Genomic DNA, 15,753 nt, shown 5'->3' with positions numbered 1-15,753 from the left:
AACAAATTAGTTTTCATAATTTCATGAAAATTCATCAAATGACGCCAAAGTTTTAAGCAAAACAAAAAATGTTCTTCCTATGGAAACTCAGTCCTAACTCTATAACTACCTACTGGCGACCACCCGTAGGTAATAAAGAACAAATTAGAATAGTTATTTGATTCTTTTAGCTTTCACAACTTCTCTATATTACTATCTTTCTAATTTTCCATATAAACAATTTTATTAATATTCAAGTACACATAGAAGTCAGAAATGCAATGTATTCTATCAACACACTTTCTAAAACATTCTAAAACACGCGGAGGTTAAAAGTTCATCAATTTCTTTTAAACGAACAATATTTTTTTGCAACATTTTCTCGAACATTTAACGGCACGTGCAGGTTAAAAGTTCACGATTGTTTTCAGTTCGAACAGTGCTTTCCAAATGCAAGTAGCAGGTGTGGTTGAGTTGAGCAAATTGTATCCTATACTATGTACTCCACGTTCAAATTTCTTTTTCTAAACCAATCACAAAGATGCCTTTCCACAAAACAAATGTGCACCCTACTTTTAAAAAACAATGCTTTCCCTCTGCCAATCATATACCGTTCTGTATGCGAAAAGAAACTAGTTCCCCACCTTTAAACATTCACTGGATGGTGTCATCAGTGATGTCATGAGTGATGCCACTGACCATGTTATGAGTGATGTAATATGTGACGTCATCAGCAGTGCATTACACGCGCAAGTTATAGTGAGTCCAACTAACTATAACGTGGGAATTTCAATAGTTTTATGTCAGTAAAATTTCCAGCTAACTATAACTGGTGTGAAACCTATGTTTTTTTCTGTGAATTTAATAGGTTTTTTAAATGCTAATTCCTAACTATAACTGGTGTGAAACCTATGTTTTTTTCAGTGAATTTCATAGGTTTTTTAAATGCTAATTCCTAACTATATATAAGGCCTCAAACCTATGTTTTTTTCAAAGAATTTCAAAATTTGGTTAATAGCAAATGTCTATAGCTATGAAATGTAATATTTTTGAAAATGATTGAATCCTATATTTTATTTGTATTTTAAACAATTTTTTTTTATTTTTTATTTTTATTTTTGACCCTGGAGCGCTCCCGGGGCGTGCCCCGTTGAGCGCCCCGGAGAGCGTAGTCGTTTGAAGCGCCCCGGTGCGCGAACCGGGAAGCGTCCCGTTAGCGCCAATGTCGCGAACGAAAACAAGATCGTGACGTATCGCGTAGCCGCGTCCCCATGATACGCATGGCGTAAGCGCACCCGGAAGCACTCGAGCGAATACGCTCGCGCAACGTAAACATCTGATGCGCTTACGCGACACGACCCGGGGCGCGCCCGGCGGCTAGTTGCATAAGCGCTTCGGTCATGTGACCTGAAAACAACACTTTTAATTGGTGCAGAACAGTTTTAGTTTCATAATGATGAAATCCCTGGTCTTGTGACCTGAAAATAACACTTCTCATTGGTTCAGGCCTTTTTTTTCCAAATGATGAAAGACCCCACCTTTTTTCCTTATTCTGACTTTGTCCTTTGACTGAGGAAGACCTGATTGTACCTCTCTGTACCTTTTTGATCTATATAATGGCTTCAGTAGCAGCAGCAGCTGGTGCATCTGCACCACCACCACCACCACCACCACAACCACCAAGAGGACCACCTCAAGATTACATTGGTGGTCAACAAGAGGAGGAAGAGGAGGAGGAGGAGGAAGGGAGGAGAAGATGGCTTGAAGAACACAATACCCCATACCAGCCAAGACCACACATTATATGGGAGTTTTTTTCGATCCCAGAGGGGAAGAAAAAAGTAAATGCAGCCAAGGTGACTTGCCTAATCTGTGGCATGGAACTTTATAGGGGGAACCCGAATAAAAAATATTCATTCAGAAACAACACAATGATTAGAAACATGCAGCGCGTTTTGGGACCCCCCTTTTATCTCGGCCCCCGCTGGACGAATCCCCCCCAAACTTTCAAGGAAGGACCGGAGTTCCGCGAGGCAAATTTGAGGAAGTTTTCAGGCAGATTCGTCAACCGGCGCCAAAGTTATTCCAAATAGAATTTTGAGATTTTGCATTGAAAAAAATCCTAACTATAACTACCTACTGGCGACCGCCAGTAGGTAATATATATATATCTATATATATATATATATATATATATCTATATATATATATATATATATATATAGATATATATATATAGATATATAGATATATATTACCTACTGGCGAGCCAGTAGGTATATATAGTTAGATAGTTAGGACCTAGTTACCATAGGAAATGCCAAACATTCTATTGGGAATAACTTTGGCTCCGATTGAGGGATCTGCCTGTAATGTTCCTTAAATTTGCCTCGCTGGGCTCCGCTCCTTCCCTGAAAGTTTCGGGGGGATTCGTCAAGCGGGGGCCGAGAAAAAAGGGGGGTCCCAAAACGTGTTTTCCCCATGTTAATTTCCATAGGGACATTCTGACAAGGCTACAGCTCGAACGGCTGAACGGAATTACACCAGATTTGGCAAAATGGTAGGGACTGGTATTGAGCAGTGCCTTTTGTATGTTTGGTGTTAATCCCTCCAGTAGTTTTTGAAAAAATTGAATGTGAAATGTAGCCCAATGCAATTTTCCATAGGACTTTTAGACACGGCTACAGCCCGAAAGGCTGAATGGAATTACACCAAACTTGGCAAAATGGTAGGGACTGGTATGCAGTAGTGCCTTTTTTATATTTGGTGAAAATCGCTCCAGCAGTTGTGAAAATTGAATTTTCCCAAATTATATATCTATGGGTGGGACACCGTGAGTGCACGTAAGCTTACCGTACTCTGTACCTTCCCGAGTATGAGCTGCATGCTGATTGGCTGCCAATGTCTGTCAACACTCCAAAACAGAAATTGTTGGCAGCCATCTTGTGCCTCGGTAGACTGAGGCACAGGAAAGCAGAAAAACAAACGTGTAGAACTCAAAAAGGGGGCAGAGTAGAACTACCCTGACCCCCTAGGCCTGCTCAGAGGGTCCCACAAGGACCCCCCAGAACCCCCAAAAAAAGAAATTCTTGAAAAATCGCGGGGTCCGCGCACTGTGCGAGCACTCTGCGATTTAAAAAAAAAAGCAAAAATGTTTTTTTCCAATTTTTGGGGGGAGGTCTGGGGGGGTCCTTGTGGGACCCCCTGAGCAGGCCTAGGGGGTCTGGGTGCTTCTACCCTGCCCCCTTTGCGTGTTTTGCACCTTTGTTTCACTGCTTTCTTGTGCCTTTGTTCTACCGAGTCACAAGATGGTTGCCAACACTTCCTGGTTTGACCTTCATGACATGGTCAGTGACATCACTGATGACATCTCAAATGACATCAATGATGACATCACTGATGACATCATCCACGTGACAATCACATACACCTTTTCATACACTAGTAAAATCTTTCATCACTCTTTGTAAAATACAGAGTATCATATTTGAATCCATTGACACAGCAAAAAAACCCACTCATTGATTCCTAGATGTATACACACATCTAATCACTTACCTGTAGATTCACTCATACATGCTGTCAATGATCAATAGAACACTATCAAAAATACTTATACACCTATATGGACATTACACACCAAAACACAACCTATTCACATATGAAGTTATCCTACTCACTTATGCAAACAATGGATCATACTTACATACTTACTTGGCTACACACTAATACAAACACCGCTTCATCTATTTATTTAGATAGTAAGTCAAATTTAGTGTAGAATAGGAATTTACTAGTGTATGAAAAGGTGTATGTGATTGTCACGTGGATGATGTCATCAGTGATGTCATCATTGATGTAATTTGAGATGTCATCAGAAATGTCACTGACCATGTCATGAATGATGTAATATGTGACATCATCAGCAGTGGATTGCGGGTGCGCGAAATATAGTTAGTACAACTAACTATATAGGAGCAATTTCAATGGTTTTTTAAATGCTAATTACTAACTATATAAGGCCTGAAACCTATGGTTTCTTTAGTGAATTTCAAAGGTTTTTTAAATGCTAACACCTAATATATGACCTGAAACCTATGGTTTTTTAAGTGAATTATATATATATATATGAACCAAAATCCTGTCTATCGGATCTGGATTCCGACTTCAAACCAGGTACAGACCACACAAAAGCGCTTCAGATGGTTGCAAGGTGGTTTATTGACCCCCTGTCTTCAGCATGACGTGTTTCGGCTACGTCACTGTAGCCTTGTTCACATGACAATGGGAACCAATGGTTGTGATTAAATACTGTGCACAATCAGTGAATGGGCGTTAACAGCACGATAGACATAGAAAACACATTCTTAAAATTAAACTCCGATGAAAATCCATATAAATAAGATGTGGTTGTCAGGGTCTGACTAAGCGCCTGCATGATTGTGCAGGGAGGACTGTATTACGTTAATTCAGAATATGGCAAGGAAAACTACATTTCCCAGAAGCCTCGGCTGAGGCTACTTTAGTCTGCATGACACGCTTCCTGTTGTGTGTTATTCCGGTGTTTGGTTTCGAGAGAGAAGAGTCGCCTCGCGCTGCTTTGAGTATACGTCTGGGGGAACTGTTGTTTGGACCCGCGGCAGAAGGCAGGAGCGCCCCCATTGTTTACCGGCATTTAGCGGAGTGCTGTGGTGGCCGCCACGCGTTGCCGTCTTTACCTTGTGTGCAGTGAAGGAACTGCAGCGCATCATCCTTGATTTGGTTGTTTAGGATGCGGAGCGTGGTGGTATTCCGCCACACGTTGCTGTGTCAATGCATGAAGTATCGGGTGATATTTCGTGGCTATTGAGAAAAGAGTAGAAGAGCGGAGCGGAGTGGTAATAGGCACCACCCGCCGCCGTATCTTCCTGAACTTGATATTATTGCCTTCGCACTTTCTCTACTTCCTGACTACTGTTAAGTAGGCGGTGCACGGTGGTGGTCGCAGCTACGTGGCACCAGAACAAGCGGCTTTTGTACATAAGTGTGTTATTTGATCAAACCTGCAAGCGGAGCGCGGTGGCGGTCGCAGCTACTTGTTTCCGTGAGAGCTATCAATGGTTACTTGGAGTATTGTGCCATTATAGTATTAGCATGAAATAATACTATTTAACAATATTCCGTTCTTTCTTTTGGGATACCTTCGTTTTGTTAACTGTGGAATATAAACTATTTGTCTCTTATCCAGTGGATTCCGCAGAGCGGAGTGCTGTGGTTCTTGCTTCCCACGCATTGCCGTGTTCTGCATTTTACTTCAGTGCTGATTCCCTTTGTTCTCCACAGTCCTTCTCTTCTGTGTCATTGGTGGGAAACTATCCCAGGAACCCCCTTATGCTAAAGAGCAATTACATGTAGAAGGTAGGATAGACAGTGTATATCAGGTCCATTCTCCACAGCTGTATTTATGATTTTGGTCTTACAATGTTTATATTTCATATAGGACAAGTCTAACTGCAAAGAGGGATATCAGAGAAACATATTTCCGAATTCCTGCTTTTTTCCACAGGTATTCAGTTTATAAGGAAATTATATTAGTGTTCATATTGCTGAAAAGAACGGTGTTCTTATCCTTGTGTGTTTTGTCGTTTCAGATATTCCCTTTCCCAGCAGACCCCTTCCTTTCCTTCCCTGTTTATTATTTTGTATTTACCCCTCACCTAATGGCCCAAATCCTCTGTTGATATATATATCAGAGGGTTTGTGACGTTTGGAGGTGGGCTGTATGATCAACATCCGGATCCTGTGGAGCGTACTTGACAGTGGTAAATAAAAAATCACATTCATGGAATCATTTAAGGACATATTGTATTGAATAAATAAGTCCTACCATGTCTAACAAACAAGGAAGATATATCAGATATAAACTGTATAATTCTAAAAAAAGTCTATATACAAAGTGTTAACATTAGATGTATAAAAATCATATGTATTTAAAAAGAAGTGCTAGTGCAAATAAGCTGTGATAAAGTGCAAATTCGTGCAAAGTGCAAAGTATCTAATAACTTGGAAATATAAATGGATTTTTCGTCTCATAATACCAAGTTTAAATTTATATCAATATAAATGGGAAGCATTGGGAGAAAGCACGTTCAACCACTATAATGATGATCCACATGTTATAATTCATAGGGAATACCTATATAAAATACGGATAAATGAGATTTAACCATCACATGACAGCATAGTTGATTGGAACATTATGGTGCCGCAAGGCATGCTGGAGCCTGTAGTTCTGACTCGTGTTGCCCCAGTGGGTACTGCCATCAATCACGATGGTACCCATCGAAAAAGGCGTCAGCCGAAACGCGTCTGGACACCGTAAGCCCCTAAAAAAAAACTTTGGGACTCGCCACCACGAGTGCTTTTCTTTGTGTAAAAGGACACGGAGCTGGGAGCAATCATTATTGCGGGGGCACCACCCGCTTGAAAGCTATATATTCCAGTCTCAAAGTTCGCAATAAAGCCCCAGCCACTGATAGCGGCGGGCCCGGACGGGGTTGAGGGTCCCGAAATATCCAATCAATTGTTTTTTAGGTTCCGAAGAAAACAATGTCCAGGCCACTCTTTGCATTAAAGCGTGTTTATTCACAATACGCTTCCACTCGATGCGTTGGAAGGCTAGCCTTCTTGGTCACGAGTATATATATATATATATATATATATATATATATATATATATATATATATATATATATATATATGAGGCAACCTCCGTCTCCTCGCGCACTCGTTCTCCCACGACCACGCCTGTGGACACAAACACGGACCAAAGTTCTTTGGATGCTGTTAATCTTTATTCAGCTGTCGCCATAACGTTTCGGCAGAAAGCCTTGATCACATGACAGCGCAACAACATTCACAGTGATTATTTAAAGTGCACAGTGCTGCTTCATGATTGGACAATCTTTTTTCATGAAAATAGGAGAAAGACTCACAGGCATTTCGTCAAAGGTAATTAAAACATGATATAAATATGCGTACTCAATTTTATATTCGCGTATATTCATGTTAAAATTCATTTTCATATTTACATTTATGTGGAAATAACAGGTTAAATCCCTATACTGTTTTGGCATCAAGACAGTTCATATACCTCCGCTTAATTTCTTTTTTTCTTTCCCCTATCTTTCTATATTTCGGGTCTCTATTAGGGCAACAGGCACGCTGCTGGGGGGGTAGGCCATGGCCTTCTGCGGGTGTGCAGGGTGGGGGGTTGCGGGATGGGTGTTTGATCGGTATTTGTTTCTATGGCCCTTTAGTCTTTCTTTCCTTTTTAGTGTCGTCGTCGCTCATGCTCTTTGCGGTATGTTTGGTGTTGAGGGGCGGGGGTTAGACTTGCTACCCGATGGGGTTGTGTCTGCATTTCTCCTGCTTTATATATCTTACCCCCCGATATTTCCTTCGTATTACTATTGTTTGCAGATATCCTGATTCGCACACTATTGCGGGACTGTGTACAATTGTGCGACACCTTTCCTTAGTTCCTTATTTGAAAACGAACCTCTCAAATCCTGATTTTAAGCTGTTGTGTCTGATTACAAGCTACGTACTGTTATTTTATTACCCCGGGTTTCGAACTGCTATAACTATGCATATTGCTTGCTTTACTCTAGCTCTGTTTAGCGGCCGGCCGGGATGGTTGTAGGCCCATGCCTGTAACTGCGTGTACTACAAATAAAGGTTCAACAAAAAAAAAAGACAGTTCATATATATATATATTTTGTCGCTCCAAGGTTGTCCACAGTTTTGAGTAGCACACGAGCAGCAGCTTGATTTATGTGTAGGTGAGGACGGGGATCCGCTTGTAGATGCCGCTCCGTAATGTATCTGCCCCACACGTTTCAAAGCTCCATATGCTTCTCTTCAGGGGCTTTAACAGAAGCGGTGTGCGCAACCGCTAACCCACTTCTCCATTTTCCATATGACACACCCACCAATGGGAGGCTCAAATGAGACTGTGTATTGTGGGAAGTGTGGTGCGGAAAGCACACAATCAAGTCCTGTATGGACCCCGCAAGTGGGCCCGTCCTCGATCCCATGTACGGCTGCTGTTTCACTTCCGTGACCCCCAAGGATGACGGGGTGGTGCATACTCCGCGGCTGGACGGTCGCTTATAAATTGTCGCTCCAAGGTTGTCCACAGTTTTGAGTAGCACACGAGCAGCAGCTTGATTTATGTGTAGGGGAGGACGGGGATCCGCTTGTAGATGCCGCTCCGTAATGGATCTGCCCGATGCGTTTCGAAGCTCCATATGCTTCTCTTCAGGGGCTTTAACGGAAGCGGTGTGCACAACCGCTAACCCACTTCTCCATTTTCCATATGACACACCCACCAATGGGAGGCTCAAATGAGACTGTGTATTGTGGGAAGTGTGGTGTGGAAAGCACACAATAAAGTCCTGTAAGGACCCCGCAAGTGGGCCCGTCCTCGATCGATTTTATATATATATATTATGTATGTATATATATATATATATATATATATATATAGTAGTTGTTCATTAACAAGCCTTGGCAGAGCCAAGCAGACTGGGGTTGTCTGCCAGCCTCTTAGCTTTGCTCATTTCGCTTTTCATGTTTTTGTAAACCTTTACTACAGAAAGATTTAAATAAAATGGCCTTCCAAGTACGCACATGTTTGCGGACACCCATGCGGCTGTCTTTGAATGTTTTTCTATTAAAGTTTTTTCCTTTGTGATTAAGTATGAGTTCCTAGACAACCTCCAAACTACGAGCTTAGTGCTCCAAATGAACACCCCTAGTGTGCCATTACATGGGGGAGATCACAAATTATTTTTGTATCCTGAGGTCTTGAAAGGGTACCACCCATTGACCCCTTTGCCCTTAGGCTGTTGGCAATATATGTTATGTTTTTGTGGTGCAGCTACTGCACCTATGGGGGTGCCTATTGGCATCCCTGTATAAAGTTCAGTGCCCTCCAGCAAAAATAGGCCCATTTGTGTTTTTGTACTTTTATTGAATGGGAATACTCCCATCATTCTCCAGATTGCATTTGCAGTAATGATTGTAGTCAGTGAAATCAGTGCAGACGGAAGTGTGATTGCAATCAGCTGAAAGCACAGGTTTGGAGAAACGGTGCCCAAGCCACCCCTGGCCAAGGTGGCAACTTGTCAGCATTAGAAACAAGAGAAGCTAGGCAAGGTTTTTCACTTTCTTCAATTCATTTAAATTAACAATTGAGAAGCAAACACATTCAACCCTGCATCGTCTCATTAGGTGCACAGAGGAGTATATTGGTTTGGTGGTGTGTATGTGCTGTAGGAAGCCATACAGAGGCATCTGTGTGCTGTCACAATTGCAAAATAAAATAGGCTTAAATAGAGTAGAAACTATGGGCCCGATTTATATTTTGGTGGACAGAATAATCTCCATTGACCTGGCCGAGGAGTTGGCAACTGCCAGGTGGGGACTACACCATCCGCCAAATTTAGAAATGACCGCTAATCAAGCGGACATTTCTAAAGTACTCCCAGGAACCGCCATCACAGCGGTTTAGAGTTTGGTGCAGGGCTCTGTCACCATGATGGAGCCCTGCAACAAACATCAATTCTTTTTTTTTCCAAAAAGAAAATCCTGTAGCAGAAGAAAATGCTCCCCTCGCCGTGATGGGTGAGGGGGGACTTGCATGTAGCAGTTTTCACTGCCCCTTACCGCCAGGGGTTTCCTACTGGTGACAGGAAGTGAAAGCTGACTTCTAATTTTACCCATTTAAACTAGGTGGTTGGAATTACAGGTCTGCCTCCGACAGTCCTTTCTCCGCAGGGCCGTCAGAAGGGCTTAATACGGCGGAGCTGGTGTAGTCTGTGCCACGATTAAACCTATGGTCTGCCCACATCTAAATTGGGCAGGCAGAGCATTATCTTGGTGGTATGATTACTTCATTGCGATGGAGTATGCATGTGGCCAAGATATAAATTAGGCCCTAAATAACCAGATATATGTACTGGCTGCATTTACTCTATGGAAACTCTTGCTCATAAATGTATACATTGAGCCATCTTTCTAATTAGACCATGTTCTTTTTCTGACAATACCGATAGACCATCCACTTTATCCAAATGGCCGCTGCTCCAAGGAAATTGACGAATCCTACATTTAGAAGTGCTCGAACATCTCTAATCCTGTGAAATAAGGGTAGAGTTTAAAAAAGCGGTCGCACAGAGGTAGTAGAGCTAACTCAGTAGCTATTTGACTGGAGGTTACTGCTGCTGCAGAATGGTGTGGCCAAGCTGTGGATCTGAGACACCACTGGATAACTGCTCATCAGTGGGAGAAGTGGTAAGTGATCTATGCAGGGTGGGCATGCAAAAGGAGGGGGGCTCACCACTTCAGCCCACTCTTTGTGGGCAGGCAAGAGCGCCCACTTCAGACATTTGCTTCAGTTCAGCTCTCGCTTCCCTTCCAGGGGCCTCATTTATGAGAAATGACGCATCGCTGCGTGAAAGCAGCGATGCGTCACTTCTCAGTGCGCACTCCTTGAGACATACCTGATGCGTCATATTTACTGTATGACGTATCATGTCGCAAGGAGTTACAGATACGTCAGTATTTCTGACGTATCTGTATGGCGCAAAAGTGACGCATTGCCGGAGTGTGTAACAAAAGTGACGCTACTCCAGCAATGCATCCTTTCACATGGGGCAAGCCCCATTTGAAAGGGCCTGCGTCAGTCTTAGGCCTGCTGTGAGGCAGGTGCAAGATTTTGACGCAACGGCGTCCTAAAAGTGACGCAGTGAAATCTCATAGATTTCACTGCGTCACTTCTATGGGGCTTTTTGCGGGGGAACGCCCCCCTGCATACATTATACCTGATGCAGGTATAATGTAGCGCAGGGGTTTACAGAGTGACGCATCTGCTTAGATGCGTCACTTTGTAAATAGTGCGCAACAGGAGGCATGTTTTACACTGCCGATGCGTCACAAAAAGTGACGCATCGGAAGCGCAAAACTGACGCTAGGCCTCATAAATGAGGCCCCATGTATACTTATATGCTGGCAAAGAATTTGCAGACACATTAATTAATTAATTTCATATGTTGTCATTGTGTGATCTGTTGCACATTTTAGTGCACTGTATCATGGGTATATTGCTTCTGACCGAGGTTCTGCCGCTTCCTAGGTTGAGAGAGAGGGTTCGAGCCCATCGACTGTCTTCTTGCGCAGAAGCATTTTAAATCAGTCCAGAGAAGGGTGTGACAGTACTGAATTAGTTTAGTACCTAGTGAGCAGCCACACAAATAGCACCACTATAAGTTGAATATTTATTTGAGTAATTAATTCCTATACGCTTTAAAATCTGTTTATGGTGGAACCAAATTCCATGTCTTTCCATTTCTCTTTATCTTAAAATCCACACTGAGTAAGTAGATCTACTTCCCACTGCTTCTGTTAAAGTTTGAATATCTACTAATTAGAAGTAAAAAGCTTTATTTTTTCCCTAATTCCTCAAAAGTGGTATCGCCATGGGTGCCAATGCTCCTACAATCACACATTTTGACTCAGAAAAAAGTTTTTCCTACATTTAAAAAAAAATCTTTTTTTTTCTCCAAGTTAAAGTTTTATTTAAGGCCATGCGCTGCCTCATTACAGTAATTCAAATCACTGTACATTTACTTTGTGAAAACACAGTCTGCATTTTCTAGTACAAAAAGAAAACTAAAATTGTTCCAGGAATGTAATGTAGATAAAGTCAACTTAAATAATGAAGTGCACCTTAATTACTGCTGCACTGCAGTAGTTTCTGCATTTCCTTGAAGGCTTCTTAAATAACTATCCTGTCTTCTGAACACACAATATAAAGAGCAATTGAAAACGTGACATTTGTTACTGGGTGTATCCTGCTGGCATTGGATAACCTATCAGAGATGGAGCAGGTGTGGATGTTGGTGCCTGAGCAGGTGCAGCTGGGGTAGCGTAACTGTATTGCTGGTTCATTCCTGGCTGCTGGTTCATACCAGCTTGCGGGTTCATTGTAGGCTGCTGGTTCATGCCCGCTTGTTGGTTCATGGTAGGCTGCTGGTTCATGCCAGCTTGTTGGTTCATTCCCAGCTGGTTCATTGTAGGCTGCTGGTTCATTCCCAGTTGCGGATTCATGCCAGGCTGCTGCTGGTGGTTCATGCCATTAAGCATATTACCGAATTGCTGGTTGCCAAATCCATTCTGATATGTGCCGGTTTGATTAGCAGGCCGGAAACCACCTTGCACACTATTGGCTCCAAAGCCATTCCCAAAGCTATTGCCATTTGCGTAGTTTGGAGCACCAAAACCATTCTGAGGTTTTGAGTTGAAGTCTCTTTTTGGTCCACTGCTGCTAAATCCACGATTGAAGTTTTCCCTATCCCTAATATTACTACTGAAGCCACCACCCCTTCTGCCTGTTGAATATCTTTCACGTCGATCATCCCTCATGCCTCTTCCACCTCGGAAACGACCTCCTTCAACCAGTTGCAGCAACTTGGGGTTGATTTGCTGATTAGCCTCTCGTAGAACAGCAATTAGATCATGGGCTTGCTTTGTGTTGTTGGGTGTAAAAAAGGTGTAAGCTGTACCAGTTTTGCTACTGCGGGCAGTTCTCCCAATTCGGTGGATATAGTCCTCTGATGAATTAGGGTAGTCATAATTGATGACAAATTTCACATCTTCCACATCTAAACCTCTCGATGCAACATCTGTAGCAATCAGAATTGGGGCTTTGCCATGTTTGAATTCGTTTAAAACGCAGTCTCGCTCCTGCTGGCTCTTGTCACCATGAATACCCATTGCTGGCCATCCATCTCTCCTCATTTTTCTGGTAAGCTCATCACACCGTCGTTTGGTTTCCGTAAATATGATGGTCTTGTTCTCCTTCTCGCTCATAATTTCCTCCATCAACCTCAGAAGCTTCTCATCCTTTTCGTTATCTGCACACACATCCACGATCTGAAGAATATTATGGTTTGCACTCAATTCCAGAGCACCGATGTTGATGTGAATGTAATCTTTCAAGAAGTCCTCTGCAAGTTGTCTAACTTCTCTTGGCCAAGTCGCACTCCACATTAAGGTCTGTCGATCAGGTCTAATCTGGTCCACGATTTTCCGAATCTAAGGCTCAAATCCCATGTCAAGCATTCTGTCGGCCTCGTCAAGCACGAGATAAGTGCATCTTTTGAGATTGGTTTTGCCCACTTCTAGAAAGTCTATTAATCTTCCTGGGGTTGCAATGCAGATTTCAACACCCCTTTTCAAGTCCCGAATCCGAGGACCTTTTGGAGCACCACCATAAATACAGGTTGACTTGAAACGACAAGCTCTCCCATAGTCAGCGGCAACTTGCTGCACCTGCTGTTCAAGTTCGCGTGTTGGTGCCAGCACCAAAACGATAGGTCCATCGCCGCGCTGGAGGAATGGCTGATGATTTATGTGTATAATGCCAGGTAACAGATAAGAAAAACAATCTTTCTTAATGGAATAACGAACCTATTCCCTCAGATTTGAGTCCATTTATTCACATTTCCAGAGAACTATCCTTTTCCCTAAAAGTACACAGTGTTTACGTCATTCATCTCAGTACATACGATGCACAAGACTTGCATTTATTTAAATGTGTTATTTTTATCTGGCCAAATCTATCTCAACTCCCAGTGTTGCTGGGTGCATCTGTCCTGTTGTGCAACCCCACTATGTACACACACAAAAAAATGTTATGTGCTTGATTGCATTTCAAAAGTCTGCTTTTAATTTGGAAGTGTTTCTTTTACATTTTACATTTGTTTACCCCCTGAAAACATGTAGCTAATGGTTGCCTTCTGTATTAAGCAACACACGGTGTAGCTGAAAGGTTAGCTGCCTAATGCTTCAATGTGTATGGTTTTTGTTTTCGCCGTGCATCCATAATATATGCGATTTAGGTTAATAGAGACAGTGACAAGATGGTGCAGGGAGACTGTGCGTGGGCTCTTTAAGTCGGATCATGCCTTTGTGATATCTGTTTGAGATTAACAGTAGACATGCCCCTAGAAATGCATTTGGCTCCATACTTTAATTTAAATCCGAAATACATTTCCAAATGTGAACTGTGAGACATTTCTTTCCATTTGCGTGCCTCATGACGAGTTCGATCTTGTCAACACAGCGAGTATGAGATTAGACATAATTTGAACAATCCTCATTACCAGTTCTATGGTAACTCTGTTACACATCAGTACTATGACACACTGCAGCCTAGCAGGGTATACAGCTGCTAAGCGTCCTGCCTTGGCCACCCGTGCTCCATCCAGATACCAATGCTGCAATGTGTACAAAATACAATCATCTAGGGGTTGCCAAAGATCAGGAAAGAGGCTCTACATGGAGTTGTGGACACCTTTGAACACGCCCTGGCTGTACATGGAGTAGTGGACCTATTCAAACTCACTCCAGTCCTACATGGATTAGCGGCCATATTTGAGATCGCGTTGGCTCTGCATGGCGTAGTGGACCCATTCAAGCTCACTCCAGTCCTACATGAAGTAGCCGCTATATTTGAGCTTGCGTTGGCTCTGCATGGCGTAGTGGGCCCATTTAAGCGCATTCCAGTTCTACATGAAGTAGCCGCTATATTTGAGCTTGTGTTGGCTCTGCATGGCGTAGTGGGCCCATTTAAGCGCATTCCAGTTCTACATGAAGTAGCCGCTATATTTGAGCTTGCGTTGGCTCTGCATGGCGTAGTGGGCCCATTTAAGCGCATTCCAGTTCTACATGAAGTAGCCGCTATATTTGAGCTTGCGTTGGCTCTGCATGGCGTAGTGGGCCCATTTAAGCGCATTCCAGTTCTACATGAAGTAGCCGCTATATTTGAGCTTGCGTTGGCTCTGCATGGCGTAGTGGGTCTATTTAAGCGCATTCCAGTTCTACATGAAGTAGCCGCTATATTTGAGTTTGCTTTGCTTCTGCATGGAGTAGTGGGCCCATTCAAGCTCACTCTAGGCCTTCATGGAGTAGCTGTCACATCTGAGCTCACGTTGCCTCTGCATGGAGCAGTGGGCCCATTAAAGCTCACTCATGCCCTTCATGATGTAGCTGTCATATCTGAGCTCACATTGGCACTGCATGTAGTAGTGGACCCTTTCAAGTGCAATCCAATACTACATGGAATCGTGGTCATATCTGAGCTCACATTGGCTCTGCATGGAGTAGATGGCCCATTCAAGCTCACTCCGGTTCTACATGGAATAGTGGTCATGTTGGTATTCACTTTGGCTCTGCACAGAGTTGTGGGCCCATTCAAGCTCACTCCAGTTCTACATGGAATTGTGGCCATATATGAGCTCACATTGGCTCTGCATGGAGTAGTGGACCCATTCAAGCTCACTCCAGTTCTACATGGAATAATTGCCGTATCTGAGCTCGTGTTGGCTGTGCATGGAGTAGTTAACCCATTCAAGCTCACTTCAGTTCTACGTGGAATAGTGGTCATATTGGTATTCACTTTGGCTCTGCACGGAGTTGTGGGCCCATTCAAGCTCACTTCAGTTCTACATGGAATCGTGGTCATATCTGAGCTTACATTGGCTCTGCATGGAGTAGATGGCCCATTCAAGCTCACTCCAGTTCTACATGGAATAGTGGTCATATTGGTATTCACTTTGGCTCTGCACGGAGTTGTGGGCCCATTCAAGCTCACTTCAGTTCTACATGGAATCGTGGTCATATCTGAGCTCACATTGGCTCTGCATGGAGTAGATGGCCCATTCAAGC

At 43.0% G+C, this 15,753-nt stretch overlaps 1 pseudogene; it reads right to left on the bottom strand.

The window, feature by feature from the left end:
- Nucleotides 1–11,573: 11,573 nt before the first annotated feature.
- LOC147717211 (putative ATP-dependent RNA helicase DDX5 pseudogene) lies at nt 11,574–13,271 on the bottom strand (annotated as a pseudogene).
- Between the last annotated feature and the right edge of the window lie 2,482 nt (nt 13,272–15,753).

Source organism: Lissotriton vulgaris, chromosome 5 (assembly GCF_964263255.1).
Source record: "Lissotriton vulgaris chromosome 5, aLisVul1.2, whole genome shotgun sequence".
Classification (NCBI taxonomy): Eukaryota; Metazoa; Chordata; class Amphibia; order Caudata; family Salamandridae; genus Lissotriton; species Lissotriton vulgaris.
This window is presented reverse-complemented; position numbering and strand designations above follow the sequence as displayed.